This window comes from Lissotriton helveticus, chromosome 2_1 (assembly GCF_964261635.1).
Source record: "Lissotriton helveticus chromosome 2_1, aLisHel1.1, whole genome shotgun sequence".
Lineage (NCBI taxonomy): Eukaryota > Metazoa > Chordata > Amphibia > Caudata > Salamandridae > Lissotriton > Lissotriton helveticus.
In genome coordinates this window covers 2,097,814,922-2,097,831,207 of record NC_136059.1, presented here as the reverse complement: position 1 = coordinate 2,097,831,207, position 16,286 = coordinate 2,097,814,922, and the positions used below count along the sequence as shown (strand labels likewise).

Genomic DNA, 16,286 nt, shown 5'->3' with positions numbered 1-16,286 from the left:
TGATATGAGGAAATAGATCGGGGTCAGCCAACGTATAGTCTATTGTTGAACCTGAATTCCTAGTGACCCTCGTTAGGGTGGCTGGTCTATCCAGGTCGCCCCCTCCGTTTAGTGTGTACAAATGGAGGGCTTCCAGTTCTGCGGCACATTTCCTCCCCATTGCGCTTTGTTTACTTTGATTGCTCTGCCGTGGATCAATGTGGGTAGGGAGGGTTCCCTAATCACCTTGAATTAGGTTCATGTTGAAATGTCCAGTTATTAGGATATTATCGCTTGGGTAGGTGGATTTCAATGTGTTAATTAAGGTAATTAGTTGTTTTATCCTTTTCCCTTTATGTTTTCCACCGGGGTGCATGTATAGGTTTACAATCAATAGGCCAATGATAGGCGAAATTTCAATTTTGATGCATTGCATTCATGTGGAATCTAGTTCGATGCGACTGACTGACCAAAGAACATCAGTAGATATGAAGATAGATAGACCTCCCTTTGCCCTGCCCGGACGTGCCTCCTTATATGCTGGTGTGAAAAATTCTTTATATCGCACTAGAGGCGAGGTTTTTGTCTACCATGTTTCCTGAAACAAAAGAATTTTGTATTGGATGATGAACTCTATAAAGTCGTCTTCCTCCAGCTTTGAGTTTAGTCCGTTGACATTCCATGAGCAGATCCTTCAGCCCTGCTCATTTCCTGCTGTTAGTCTGCCATTGATTCATTCTACATTCCTTTGGGGTGGTACCAGGGGAGCTTGTTGGTGCCTCTCAGATGTGGCTGCGTCCTGGTGAGCGAATGTGATAGTGATTTGCCTGAATGGATGACCTTCTTCTTTGGTGATGCTTCTTTGATCTGGGCCTTTGGCACCTTTTAAAACGCTTCGTTTAGGGCTTTCTTTCTGCAAAGGGCTTGGATATCGGGCGGGCTCCACCTTTTTTAACTCTATGCCCCATAACGCAAATTCCCCCCTATGTGTCAGGATTAATTCTGTGAAGGTGTGGTCGGTCCACGTTGTGATCGTGGATTCGGGGCCTGGTTGGTGAGGGTTTGGTTTAAACTCGATAGACACCAAATCACTTGTTTTTAGATGTCGCAAGCCTGGTAGTTCTTCTGGAAGTTTTAAAATAGACCCTCTATTCAGGATGTCGTGAAACCCTCTTGAGCTATATTGCGGGATTAACTCGATTTTGTTGCTTAGGGTATGCCACTTTTGGTCTTTTAGTCGTCTTCTCTCTTCAGTGTTTGAAAAGACTATTCCTACTCGGTCTACCTCTAGATCGGGTGTGGCCGTGTCAGGTGTGTGAACAGTGCTTATTGCCTCCTGACCGTTAGTGACTAAGAATGATGGTGCTTGTGTTTCTCCACTCAGCGTTTCCCTTGAGTTTTTTCCCTTACTCTTTGCGGATTTGTCTGCATCTGCTTGTCTATTATTTGCTGGGGCTTGCATGGAAAAAGTGCTAGCTTTGGATTTATTTCCTTGCTCTGGGTCTGTGTTATTGGCTGACTCTGGACTTGATAATTTGCGTTCTGCTTTCCCTCCTGGGAAGTTAAAAATGCTATACAATTTCCATGTCTTCTAGATTGGGCTAATATGTTCTGTTGAGCCATTTGAGGTAGTGGATTCCTTGGTTGGGGGGTTAACTATTGGAGTTAGCCCATGCTCTAACGTTGTTTTGATTTGGGGTGGGGCGCCCTCTGTCCCCTCTATATGCTGTTTAATTTCTTTGTCATTGGAGTCGATGTTAGATTTTTGAGGCTGCGATACTAGCACCCCTCGGGTGTGTGATTTGGTTTTTCTAGCTTTTCTCAGGCGCTTCCTTTCTCTCTTTGTGAGTGTGGGTACCTGTTCAATATGTTTGGAGCTAGTTAGATCGTTTGGTGATAGTGCCTGAGTTTGCGGGGCTTCCTCTCGGATGTCTGCTGGTTTATGTTCGTCTGAGATTGCTGGCGAAGTGATGTCATTTGTAGAGGAAGAATACGGTTTATCTTGGGACTCAAGGCTTACTTCACCGCTACAGACATCAATTGACCTGCCAAATCCCTCTTTAGCGTCTTGATGGGCAATTACTTAGCTGGTAGTTTTCTTTGTCTCCGTTGATGATACCCTAACGGCCCCCAGTATCTGTGTCATCAAACTGGGTACTGTAGCCAGTTTATATATTATTTGGGAGCAGTGACAACTGTAAAAGGAGGTGTCCTTGTTAAGTTGCACCTTCGTTATCATACTGTTTAAGTCCTGTAAGTTTGATTCTATCCCCTGAACATGGGAGGCTAGGATGTTGAGCAGATCGACTTGAGTATCCAGTTTGTCTGCGTGGTAAGACATAGCTACGCCTATGGTTTCCATTGACTTTAATAGTTGTGGCCATATGGTGGCTGTTTGAGTGCTCTCAGATGTTTCCCCCTGAGTTTGACTAAATATGGGTGAAGAGTCAAGGTGCTCAAAAAAATCTGTTTGAGTGTGATGCTCACGCAGGTGATCGCTCCTTTGCGATGTCCTTTTTGCAATACTCTCTTCCTTACCAAGACTTAGTTCGTATGGGGCTGGAAGCAGACACTTGCTTAATTTGAGGGCTGCTGTTTCATTTGCTGTTACGATTGCTTCTTGTAACTTCGGAATTTTACTATCTTAGATTTCTTTGATTTCTTCGGTTACTGGTCCTGCAGAGAGGAAGCTGTTGATTCCATCCGTTATGTCTAAATCCGGTGTAAATTGACCACTCGTTGGACTAGAAAAATGCAACAGTGACGGTGGACTCAGCTTTTGAGTGCGTTTTTAGTTATGGAGAGAGCCTTCATCTGTTGTTTTAGGGATCGTTTTCTGGGTTGACCGTGGGCTTTGCTCCCAAAAAAACAAATCGTTGCTTGCGTCTGGAGCCTGATGGACTAGAGCACAAACCGTTGGAGGATGGAATGCTTGTATGGCCTTGGGAGATGGATACGCCGAGGGTCGGTCCGAGCCTTTGACTAATTGTGGGCTGATCGGTTCATCTGACCCGGGAGGACCAGATCCCCGGCCCCCAGGGCTCCTTCTTGTTTTTGTTTTAGGGGCGTTGTGTGGCTCACTTTGACACCTTGAGTTAAGTAATGATGATGGTAAATTGACACCCTTATTCATGGCTTCTGTGAGGGCATTATGTTGATTAATGTTGGGGCTGATATTATGTTGTGGGAGTTCTGCTCCTCTCCCGGTAGAGAGTCTTTGGCAAACTTTAAGGAAGTCGGTGATTAGTGCACGTTTGCTTGCTTTGAGATGAGGGGCTTGCGTGTTATGGGCAGGAGAGGGCATTGCATCATTATCAAATTGGCCCTTGTTGTTTTCTGCGGGACCGCAGTCTGTGCTGTCCTTGTAGGGGCCCTTTACAGCAGCGGCTCAGCTCTGCGATCCATGTTTTATCATGTCGTGAGAGGGTTCTGAAAACTCTGTTGAACTGATGTGTGGCTCTTTCAAAGTTAGCTTTTTGGGGCTCTTACCTCTGCCCGCAGATGATCCTTCCTCTGCCTCTTTGGTCGTGTTCGGGGGGTCCCCGTCACCCTTTTTTGTCTTCCCCTGTGCTTTTTCTAGTGGTTTATCTTCGCCTCGTGGCTTTCCTGATCTCATGGTCAAAATGGGTAGGATTGGCCCTTGTCGGGCGGTACAGTTGTTCCTTCTGATTGGGGAGAGTCTTGGGCAGTAATTTCCAGCGGCAGACCGGAACTAGCCTTCTTTTAGAGTGTTGTGGAAATTAGTTTGTCCAATTTGAGGCTTGTGGCTTGTGATGGGGTCGGCAGGCTGTTGGCGGGCTATGATTTGTGGGACGCCTACTGACCGCAGGTAGGATGGTTTATCGGCTCTGGGCCGCTGTTTAGAATGGCGATAGAAATGGCGATAGAAAGAAATGGCGAGGGCGGCGCAAGTAGTCAGCTTTTGGGCGGGTTTAGTCAAGATTTTCCGACTTGGGGAGGGCGGCAAGCGGAGCACTCAGGGGGACCATAGGCTGGAAGACCTAGTCAAGCAGCCCCCTCGGTCTACACCCCGGGCTCTTACTTCGCAGCCGCCTCTACCGGCGACCGCGCTCGCGTCCTCCCCTCCTTTCCTCCGCCTCCACCTCCGCCTCTTACCTCGCCAAGGTGGCAGGTGTGGCACTCAGCTCGTTCAGCAAACAGGGTGCGGAAGCGGACCGCTTCCCTCCCTCTCCGGTGCACTCCGAACCCCCCAGTCACAGTCACAGGAGAGTGGCGGGGGGAGTCGTGGGAAAGACGGTGGCGACACGGGGGACGCTGGCCTCTCTCCTCTCCTACGGCTGCTGCTGCCGCTGCTGGTGATTACAACTTGAGGTACTGTTCCGGTTCTTCCTGCAACTCCGTTTTTGAGGCTTCACCTTCACCAGAGCTTCCTCGGAAAGAGACTTCCTCCTGATCCGCCTTCAATCCTCGAATCACTTCCTTGCCAGCACTTGCGAGGCTGTCTCACTTGTCACAGTACTCCGTTACTAAAGTTTCAGCTCATCTCTGCTGTGGCTCGGTTAACAAAAACCCTCCTCGCTGTGAGGTCATCCAACATGGAAGCAATGCCATGCTACCGCGCACTAGAAGATGTGCATGGGAAAACGAACTTTTGAACCCAAACGGAAGAAAACTTGTTAATATGTTATAACAATGTATTTGTTAATAGAACATTCATTGTCGGTGGAATAACACATACCTGGGAAAATAAATTGATGGGCGGGAAAGCAAACATTAATATTCATTCTGACAGCTTCATTTTAGTGTGGTGTGATGACCTCTCCTCATTCTTTGTCCAATCGAAATTGGGGACCCTTTCACTTGCAACATTGGGGAGTGGTACACTGACCTGGAAAATAGTATAACTAGGATAGGCTTAGTTAGTTAATTTATCCGACTTGTCTGAATAGCTAACCTGTCACTTACCCAACGCACTCAATATGTGATCGGGAGCAGAGGTGCTGGCGGAGCCCTCTGTCAGAAGGTTCAAAACCCAGATCGGGGTTTGAAAGCTGAAGTGCTGGCGAAGCACTTTGTCGGACAAATCGATAACTTTTATAATCATTGGGTGATTTTCCCCAAGACGAAACATGTGTCGGCTGTTGGCTGTTTGGCTACATTGGATGATACCAACCACATAGGATCATCTCTCAGAACTTGTCACTTCAAACTTCTACATAAGAAAAATAAAGAATTTACTCTTGAATGGCACAATCTGGAGGATTCTTTTGGACTGAAATTGCTTTTCAATATTGTATTTGATTGCTCGGGAACAAAATTTGTTGTTTGAAATCCTTAAATATGCAAAATATTGTGAAGATGAACTCAACAATCAATGAAAAGTAATGTGGGCACAAGTGAAACTAGCATATTAACAGGAACTCCAGTTAAGCCAAATAAACAATAACCAGACTCAGAGTGATGGGAATGGGGGTAAGCCAAGAGGTCAATTCAATAGAGAAGAAGCCAAAACGAAATCTCCCTGCCACTGGTGTGGCAAGTTGGGGCACTGGAAGAACGAGTATATGGTTGTGCAAAATGGTAACATGCAAAATAATTATTTAAATCCACAGACGCAGAATGAGGTGCCACAGAAACAACAGCAGCAGGTGATACAAAATAGTTGCCCCTTGCACCTATGCCAAATTTTAGGAGCAAAGCACACCAGAGTGTGGATACCACAAATTGGGAGGGAAGTGAAAGGAGAGATACAGCAACATCACAATTTCGTTTGAGTGATATGTTTTTCAGTGAGGACACATACTGACGGTGCCTGAGAGGGGAGGACGAGGAGTGCGTACTTGCTGCCTCCTTGCCGGTACATCAGTCAGGTCCATACATTGAAGGAAAGGTTGAAGGAAATGATGTCACCTTTCTATTGTATACTGGTGCTACCCGTTCTACTGTGAAAACAGCACACGTTCCAAACCTACCCCTCTCGGGAGAAGCAATCCAAGTAGTGGGTGTTTCAAATAAACAAATTAGTACGCCAGTCACAGAACCAATGGAAATAGCAAAACAAGAAACAGAGAATAAAAGGTTAACTATAGAAAACTTACCAGAAGAATTACAACGACTGTAAATCCTAATGTATGGGATTTTACCAGAAAAGATGTAGGATTAATGGCAAATGTCGATCCAATAAAAGTGACAGTAAAAGAAGGGGCAGTTTACCCAAATACTCGACAGTACAAAATGACCCCAGAAATAAAAGCAGGTGTTGCAACAGAAATAAAGCGTTTGGTTGAAGCAGGCATTTTACAAGAAATAATGAGCAGTCCATGTAATTCGCCCATAATTGGCATAAAGAAGCTAATATAGGGTCGTACAAGCCCTCCGCAAGATTAATAAGATTGTTGTCCCGTGCTGTCCAGTTGTGCCAAATCCTGCAGTGATTCTGTATCAGATACCGTGGGAAGCTGAATGGTTCACCGTAATCAATCTGTGTCACGCATTTTTCTCGATTCCAATGCATCCAGATAGCAAATTTCTTTTCTCTTTTGAATTTGACAGTCCTGTGTAGGTCTGGAACCGCGTTCCTCAGGGGTATACTGAGAGTCCATCAATTTTTAATCAGATTTTGAAAAAGTGCCTTGATTCTTTGGTGCTGCCCGGACAGTCAGTACTGGTCCATTATATAGACGACCTATTGGTGGCGTCTACAACTTGAAATGACTGTGTTGTAGATACCATTGCCTTGCTGAATCATTTGGGTGAAGGAGGGCATAAAGTCTCACCTGAGAAATTAGTTTTGCACCACATCAGTGAAATATCTGGGGCACCAGATACAAAGAGGTGTCAGAAGGGTTACCTCAGAAAGAATCAGAATAGTCAAAAACATGAATTTACCACAAACTCAGAAAGAGATCAGAATGTTTCTTGGAGTAGTAGGTTACTGCAGACAATAGATTGTGGGATTTGCAGTCCTAGCAAAACCAATGATACAAATGAGAAAGAAAAGAGCAAAAGACCCAGTGGAATGGGATGATAAAATCATGACTGCTTTTTTGAAATTACGAGAATGTCTGTGTACAGCTCCAGCATTAGAGATGCCTGACTATTCAAAAGACTTTGCACTATTCTGTGATACACAAGATGATTGTGCACTTTCAGTTCTGACCCAAACTCACGGTCTGATGAGAAGTCCTGTGGCATATTTTTCTTCCAAACTAGACCCAGTGGCATCTGCATTGCCTGGAAAGCAGTAGCTGCAACCTGCATGAGCATTGCGCAAAGTGAGTCCATTATTATGGGACATCCAGTGACAGTGTATGTTCCACACGCAGTTATGATTTTGTTAACAAGGACCAAGACTCAGTATCTCATTCCTAGTCGGCTGAGTAAGTATGAGTGAATCCTGGTAGGTGCAGGAAATGTAACCATTGCCAGGTGTAATATTCTGAACCCAGCAACACTGCTACCTAATTCACACTTTGTAGAAGTGAAGGGATAAGTCGAACATGATTGTATCGACTTAACTGAATACAGTACAAAACCACGTCCTGACATAAGAGAAGAGCCGTTAATTGATTCTGAATATGAGCAATTTGTAGATGGCTCATGTATGAGACATGAGGAAGGAGGTTTGAGTGCTGCCTATGCAGTGTGCACGTTGGGGGGTCCAATTGAAGCATCCCTATTTACCTGGAGTGAAGTCTGCACAAGTAGCCGAATTGATTGCATTGATAAAAGCCTGCAAATTTGGGAAAAATTGGAAAGTAAACATATACACTGATAGCCAGTATGGTTATGGGGTTGTGCATGACTATGGCCAATTATGGATGCAAAGGGAGTTTCTGAATTCTTCAGGTACTCCTATTAAAAATGGTCATTATGTAAAAGATTTGCTTGGAGCAATCCAAATGCCAAAAGAAGTGGCTGTGGTCAAGTGTGCTGCCCACCAATCTGGAAATGACAAAGTGACAGCTGGTAACCGATAGGCTGACCAGTTAGCCCAACATTGCGCAAAATTTAAAATGGCTGTAAATAAGAAAATTGCAGTGGGCGGAATCAGCTGCCAACTTATGTTGCTTGAAGGTGTGAGAATGTGGGATGAAGTGAGAGACTTGCAAAATGAAGCAGAACAAAAAGAAAAGGAAGAATGGAGAAAGATAGGTTGTCAGAGAAGGGCTGAAGATGGTGTCATTGTTTACCTTGATGGTAGGCCTGTGTTACCAGACTGTTTGCTCGCTCCTATGGCTAGGATGTTCCACGGAGATTCCCATTTGGGGAGAGATGCCATGATACGTCTGTTCAGACAGTCGTGGTTCAATGCGAAATTCAGGAACATAGCAGAAGCACTTTGCCATAGATGTTTAATTTGTCAACAAATGAATCCTGGAAAGAAAACTGTAGTGTTACCAGGAAAGATTGGGAAGGCAGAGGGTCCCTTCATACGATTGCAAATTGATATCATTCAGTTACCCCCTTGTCGAGGACTAAAATACATTCTTGTCATTGTCTGCCTATTTTCAAAATGGGTGTAATCTTACCCTACACGTAGGAATGATAGTATCACTGTAGCTAAACTCCTACTCAGAGAACTCATACCACGTTTCGGTTTTCCAGTAACAATTGAATCAGACCAAGGCTGACATTTTAATATTGAAATAATTGGCCTAATCTGTGATGCATTTAATGTTAAACAAAAGCTACACTGTGCATACCGCCCAGAGGCTTCTGGAGTGGTAGAAAAAATGAATGGCACAATCAAGTCAAGATTGGGAAAGATGTATGAATCTACCCGATTAGAGTGACCAGATGCTTTACCTCTTGTTCTGATGGGACTCAAAAGTATTCCAGACGGGAACACAAGCTTGAGTGCTCATGAAATACTAATGGGAAGAGCAATAAGACAAGCATGGGTGTCAGGACACAGGCTGATAAATACATCAGATGATTAAGTACTGGAGTACTGCAAAGAACTGGCTGACCAAGTGCGTTCTATCTCTCACCAGGTTGGGGAAGACGCTGTCACCAGACAAGCAACTCCAGCACATGACCTAAACCCAGGTGAATGGGTAGTGCTAAAGAAACATACTCCAAAATCTTGCCTTGCACCGAGGTGGGGAAAACCATGACAAGTAATTCTGGTTACCACCACAGCTGTAAAGTGCGAAGGAGTTCCACACTGGATCCATGCCAGTCACACAAAAGAGTGACTGAACCTAATGAAACTGAAGCTGAAGGTTGTGCAGCTGAAGGATCTCAAGATATCGATCCTGAAGTAGCTGAAGAGGAAAAACCAAGCACCAGTCAAGATGATTGTATTCCAGTAGTTGAAATACCTGCAGAATACGTGAGTACCAGAAGTCAGATTTATCTAGACAGTCAGAGTGATAGTGAGGACGAGATAGGTTTAGAAGAACGTACTCAGATTACAGAAATCCAAGCCAGTAGTAATCCTGAGGAGGAACAGATAAGGAAAGATCAGAATACCCAGACAAATGATACTCCACCAAGACTTCTTGAGTCTGAGGAGGGACAGATAGGTAATAGGGCGAGAGCTCAGGCAGAAGAAAATCAAGGGTTCGAAGAGCTTGAGCAGGGCCAGATAGGAGTAGAAAAATGTGTTCAGGAAGAAGAAGGTGAATCAATTCCAAGTCAAATTCAGCAAACACCACCTGAACAAGGACAGATTAGTAACCAGGCAGAAGAAACGGATATAAGACCTGGACCTAGTCAGATAGAGAGGAATACAGAAGACAGCATTGAAATAGATGTTCCACAACTGAATGAAAATAAGAGAGCACTGGAAGAAGGCCAGAGCACAGTGCCAGCTAAAAGACTCAGAAAAGGAGACAAGTGGCCTAGGTTTGTCAAAAGACTGAGATTTCGTCTAAAGACAGTAAATGAAGAAAAAGTAAATGAAATAACAAGTCAAACCGAACAATCTACAGTACAGCCAAGAAGGAGAAGTCCACGTTTAAGGGACTAAATAATAAATTCAGAGGCCCTGAATGGACTTACATCGTTCTTGAAGATTTAGAAAACTTAGAAATAAGTGACGAAAGTGATCACGTATTGATTGCTGATCAGACTGACGGAGAAGTGAGACCCACTTGCAATTTCACAGGGTAAAAGACTGTGTAAAAGCTACAAACAGGGGTTAAGTCTCATTGGTCAGAAATGGCTGATCATACTGTTAATGGAAGACCGAAAAGAAACTGTTTAAAAACATGCTATAGAATATGCACATGTAGTGTAGCGATAGTACTCATAGTATGGTTAGGACTGACAATAGCTATTCCTTACATAATGAGTAGAGACATGAAGGATGATACTAATGAGCTACAAACAATAGATACACCTAGAAGAATGGATAAACTAGAGAAAGCACTTAGCATTAAACAACAGAAGGTAGATTTAGAAGCATCAGATGAGGAAGGACTACATTATACTGGAATTAAAAACAGAACTCACTTAAATGTATTTGCAAACCTATTAATACACTATGTAGAAGCTATGGAAATAAAAGATTGCTATGTTTGTATGAAGTTACCTACTTCGGTAGCCAAAGGTGTGACTTACCACCATTTACCGTTAACATATGGTATTTCATGTAGTATTTTAGCTAGTTTATTCTATAAGAAAGGACCTCTGTAGTATTACTATTCTAATTTAGATGTGATATTTTCTGAACTTCCTATACGTTTGAACCTGAATTCTGTACATACTAAGAGTGATGTTACACGTTATATGGGTGAATACTTTCTAACTACAGGTACAATAGATATAGCTGAAGCAAACAAAAATATGTTAACATGCTTATTACAAGATAAAGAGAAAATATTTTTGAATATGGTTGAGAAAAGGAGAGAGAATTTCCAAAGAAAGGCAAATGATAAGAATCATAAAATTCCTAAATGGGCTGAAAATATAGGGTTCACCCCAAGTGGCAAGACTCATGCTCCTATGTTGCTGGATTTCGAAAAGAAGGGGAAACTCTGTCTCCACAGGGAAAGAACTAGTTATTATAACAATATATTCATTGGTTCCAGTGAATGTGAACACAATTATAAAATAGTTGGGGTTTCAAAGATGGAACTGTACATGTATTTCCTGGAATTTATTTTATATGCGGAAACAAGGCTTATTACAAATTGCCAGATCATTGGTATGGGAGCTGTTATTTTGGAATAGTATTCCCAAAGATATATCATGTAAACAAAATCACTGGAAACAATGAAGAAACTAATGGATTAATACGTAGCAAAAGAGCTAGTTTTTGAGAAATAGTAGGTGATATATTTAGTGCATTGATACCTACAGTGGGAGTGGCTCTGAATACGCAAAGAATTAGCAAATTGTCAACAGTAGTGGATCGTTTATCGACTGATTCTGCTGGAGGGTTCTTAATGGTCAATACCGAATTGGTTGCAATCAGATCAATGGTTTTACAAAATCGACTTGCGCTTGATACATTATTAGCAAAAGAGGGTGGAGTCTGTAGAATGTTGAAAGCGCAACATTGTTGCACTTACATACCTGACAAAAGTGTTGAAATTAAATGATATGTAAGAAATATTACACATTTGGAAAAAGAGCTCAAACCACTGGAGCTTGATAGTGCATGGAAGAGACTTACTGATGGTCTTTCCTCTATGGGTAGTTGGCTTACTCATGCAGGAAAAAGTTTTGTAGGTAGAATACTGATGCCAATTGTGGGAATAGGCCTACTGATTTTAGGGATAATAATCTGTTGCGAATGTCGGAAGCACAAAAAGACATATACCGTAAATAAGAGAGGAAAAAAGAGAAATATTGATGAGCTTGAATTAGAAGAGTTGAATGGAAATATATACAAGAAAGTGAAACACTTTCACACAAACAATGAAAAGAAACAAAATAGAAAATTTGAAGAAATTGAGCTGGGTGAGATGTGAAAATTTGGCATCTGTTTCATTAATTGGTGATGATATAAAATATCATCAAAGAGGGTATTGATGGAGCAAGGATTTGCACGTAAAGCGACTTGCTTGTATTCAGTCCTCTCAACATAACGTCAATACACTAATCAACATGTTTGTCTCATTAATATTGCATTTCACAAAACATTGGGTATCTAGAAGAAGTTTGCATATGTGCTTTTACTAATGTTCATCCGCTTGCTAATAAAATGGCGGCTGCTACGCGGGATTTCTTACTGCGCATATGTCTGTCACACTTACGTGACATGACGTACTCTTTGCTTTGGAGGGAATCTTTTGCTTCTGCGCATTAAAACTAAGATGGCTGCTCTGTGTTACAGCATGCATGAAGCTTGCACTGCTGCTTTTGCTAAGCTGTTTGTTCTGCCTAATTTCTAATGCAGTAATTAAAATAAAGTAATGGGAATAGAATAGAAATAAGTGGTATACAGTACATTCATTTTTTCTGTGTTCTAAAACTGTTCTTTCTATTTTTTTCATGTAACGATAATCTTGGGCCTGGGAGGTGCTATTACTCCATCTTGAAAACCCACATCGTGCATGTCTAACTCTAAAGAGAACTGAAGTCATTCAACCTTGAAGCAATGCCAAGCTACCGCGCACTAGAAGATGCGCATGGGAAAACGAACTTTTGAACCCAAACGGAAGAAAACTTGTTAATATGTTATAACAATGTATTTGTTAATAGAACATTCATTGTGTGGTGGAATATAAAACATACGTGGGAAAATAAATTGATGGGCTGGAAAGCAAACATTAATATTCATTCTGAAAGCTTCATTTTAGTTTGGTGTGATGACCTCTCCTCATTCTTTGTCCAATCAAAATTGGGGATCCTTACACTTGCAATATTGGGGGGTGGTACACTGACCTGGAAAATAGTATAACTAGGATAGGCTTAGTTAGTTAATTTGTCCAACTTGTCCGAATAGCTGACCTGTCGCTGACCCAATGCACTCAATAGGTGATCGGGAGCAGAGGTGCTGGCAGAGCCCTCTGTCAGAAGGTTCGAAACCCAGATCGGGGTTTGAAAGCTAAAGTGCTGGCGAAGCACTTTGTTGGAGAAATCGAAAACTTTTACCGGGTTCTGGCTGTTAGCTGCAGAGAGGGAGTAACACAGGTGTTGCAACTTTATCTGCGGGTGCTGGTCTTAGCCCTTGGTGGTCCTGTCCTGATCCAATTTGGCTTTACCTGTCCTGATTTCTATTTGCACCTGCCTGCCTTTATGGTGCCTGCAAATTTCGGGGTTCTGTCCTTTAAACTGACCCGTGGCCAGGGTTAGTTCTTCACACCATTTTAGGTAAATATTAAATGTGGGTATAGTCACTGTACTGTTTCCTTCTCTCTTTCCACCCTCTTGTCAAATGCGTAAAGACTGCTTTATAAAAGTTCTGTATGTTTTAATTTTAATCATTATTTTCCTAATTGAGAATTTCCTAAAATTCAATGCTTGGATCATGACATTTTAAAGATTTTAGATAAAGAGTTTAAACCTTTCCTGAGTTGTGGTTATTTTATGAGTGCAAATGTTCTTTTTCTACCTATTATTCTAACACCTTTGATCCCTTAGGACTTTAGGTACCGATAACGAGAATTGGTAAGACAATGGTATAGCTCCTAAATGAAATTAATAAATCACTGATTAGAGAAAGTGCACAGGTTACCTGATTAAAACTCATGATATGTTGTTTATGGGCCCAGGTGAGTATGGTAATCTGAGTCGGGTGACCTGCGCGCTCTATCACACTAAGTCGAGAGGTGGCAAAAACAGCACCTGGTGTTACTGGCTAAAGAGGTCCCATATCCCTTCCCCCGACATTCTTTCAGGTGGATGTGTGGCTCCATAATCAGCGTAGAAAGGAACCCAGTGCTGCGTATGACTGGTTAGTGCCGCAAAAAACACTGACCTCAGTATGATGTCTAGGAAGGGGAATGACACACCCAGACTTTAAGTCCCAAAGAAGTGAGAAGTAATACAAAGGTTAAAAGTAAAACGCAAAGGCAGTTTTCCTCTTTTAGAAGACAAGCACTGTCATGCTGTAAAACGCCAATGTGAAACATAAGACCCGTATTGTGAATACCAGGGTTCATGCGAGTTGAACGAGTTGCATTTCTTTCACTTGACTGATTCTCCAAATTGTAGCACTTATCATCATATTGCAAATGACTAGCTTATTAGACTAAACATATTAATTACAATGCAACATATAGCATAATTGGTTATGGAATGTAAGTAAGAAAACAAGCCCCATTTGATAAAATAGTATTCAAAGAAGAGGTCTTGCTTGCACTGCCATCGGATCCAGAGCCCTTCTGTGCCTGCCAGAATTCATGGCATTCTTTGACTTTATTTTTATCATTATTAAAATAGTCTCTCACTGAAAACAACAATCAATTACAACACAGGACAGGGAACGGGACCTGTGATTTGTACACCTGGTCTGAGGGAAAATGATGCAATGCTTCTGGTGCCAGGCTCGAACTGAACCAATCACTGGAACATACAACAAAAAGTAAGCGTTCAATCACAATCGTAGCCTCTGCACATATATGTAAATTATTGAACATGCTGCAATGTGAACAGATTTGGCGAATTTTACACCATAGTTGCTATGCCATCATCTGGAAACAGAGAAGTTTCAGGAATTGCTGAGGTGTTTGTGCATTCTTTTAAATTGCTAAAGAAATTCAAAACATAAACCACAAATTAAAGATGCACATGTTATCGGCCTCATTCGTATTAGCTAAACTATACATTCAGCAGCGTTTCCAGAGTAAAAACGTTTCTGCCTAATCTGTTAACTGTGTTTTTTCAGGATGGTTTTAGGGAGCTTGCATCCTCTCAGATTTGGACCAGAGGTTGCCAGGGGGCACAGATGTCCTGCAGCCCTACTTTCAATAGCATCTGTCCACTCGCAGTTTCCTTGCTCTATTCCCATACATTTGCATATAACCCTGCTACACACGCATAGGAAACATTACACAATAAACATGTTAACCGAAGGTCAGCAAACATGGTGCAACAAAATGTCACAGAACTTCGCTCTTACCCTGACTTGAGACACCGGCTCCTCCGTACTTTGCTTTGGTGGCTCTGCTTCTATTTCCTGGTGTTTTCTTCTTCATTCGCTCCTGCAGGTCTTCAGCAGGTCTTTCTGGTGACCTGCACAGAACAAATGACCCTCTGTTTATGTAGCTCATTTTATGTAAATAAATGTGGCACACTCTTTGCTGCTTTATCCCAGCAATGTTTGGTAGAAAACAGTGCGCGCAGGTGTATGCTAAACACAGAGAGGCTCGGGAAGGTAAGGGAGCCGGGGATACCGCGCTAGCCCCACCCTCTGCATCCTCCCCACACACCTTTGTTGATTTAACATGCAGATGCACGTGGCTTGGTCCCACAGAGGTTTAGAAGATGACAGAGCTCCCAGAGCAGCAAAGCACAACAGCTGATGTATATAGCGAGCAGGCTTCATCTCACTCAGAGCAAACAACCAAAGAAACAGACGGTACTACCAAACCCATTACACAGATGTCCACAGATGAACCACGGAAAAATACTCAACAGCACATCTTTTAAAGCTAATCAGCCATAGGCAAAGTGAAACGCTGGCTTTATGAATTATATACGTGAAACCCGGATGCCACCATCCAGTTCCCCCTAGAGTTTAAGTAGAACAACAAAACAAGCGAGCGCGCCTCGCGTTAAAACTGAGAGGGTTGAGGGGAGTGCGGCCGAGAGCAACCAAAGCGTTTCCCTTGTGGGAGTTAGCCAGGGGCACCATGTGTTTGCAAGTTAATTACAAACATATGGTGCTAAAGCTCGCTCCCGCAAGGGAATCACCAAACGTGCACACTTTGCCATTTAAAGCAATGCAACGCGTTTTTGGGACTCAAACCAAATCGATGGCTAAAGGTCTTTTTCCTATGTAGTGCATGTGCGCTGAGTAGGCGAGACCTAAAAACATGGACTGGTTTTAAGAAACCTTTTCCAGGTAAGAAATGGAAGTGCAGGAAGGGTGGTCTTTTTTCCTTGAAGGCCTTCATCTCTACATTTACAGCTAAACACAGGTGTTCTCAAATTGTTATTTGTCTAATGAATATTAACAAGGCTAGCTAGAAATAGTTAACATGGTCATGAGCATACATCATCATCATAAACTTTATTCGGTTTTACAGTGAGAACACCATAAAAGTCGCAGTAAATATACACAATCCTTAAAATACACAATCAGTAGAATAAAGTTCATATCTTTAAAACATACGGAATTACAGAAAATAATACAAATACAATAAATAAGTTTCATGATTTCATATTAAAAGTGCACGCGAAAAACATACCTAAAACTATGTGTACCTATTCCCCCTTAAAAGACT

General features: G+C 42.4%; 1 long non-coding RNA gene across 1 annotated transcript in view; it reads right to left on the bottom strand.

Moving 5' to 3' along the window:
• Positions 1-16,286, bottom strand: part of LOC144820018 (uncharacterized) — a 259,394-nt gene that overhangs the window by 132,438 nt on the left and 110,670 nt on the right. The window contains exon 3 of the long non-coding RNA XR_013607673.1: positions 14,960-15,072. This is a non-coding gene — a long non-coding RNA (uncharacterized LOC144820018). The remainder of the gene's footprint in view (positions 1-14,959; positions 15,073-16,286) is intronic.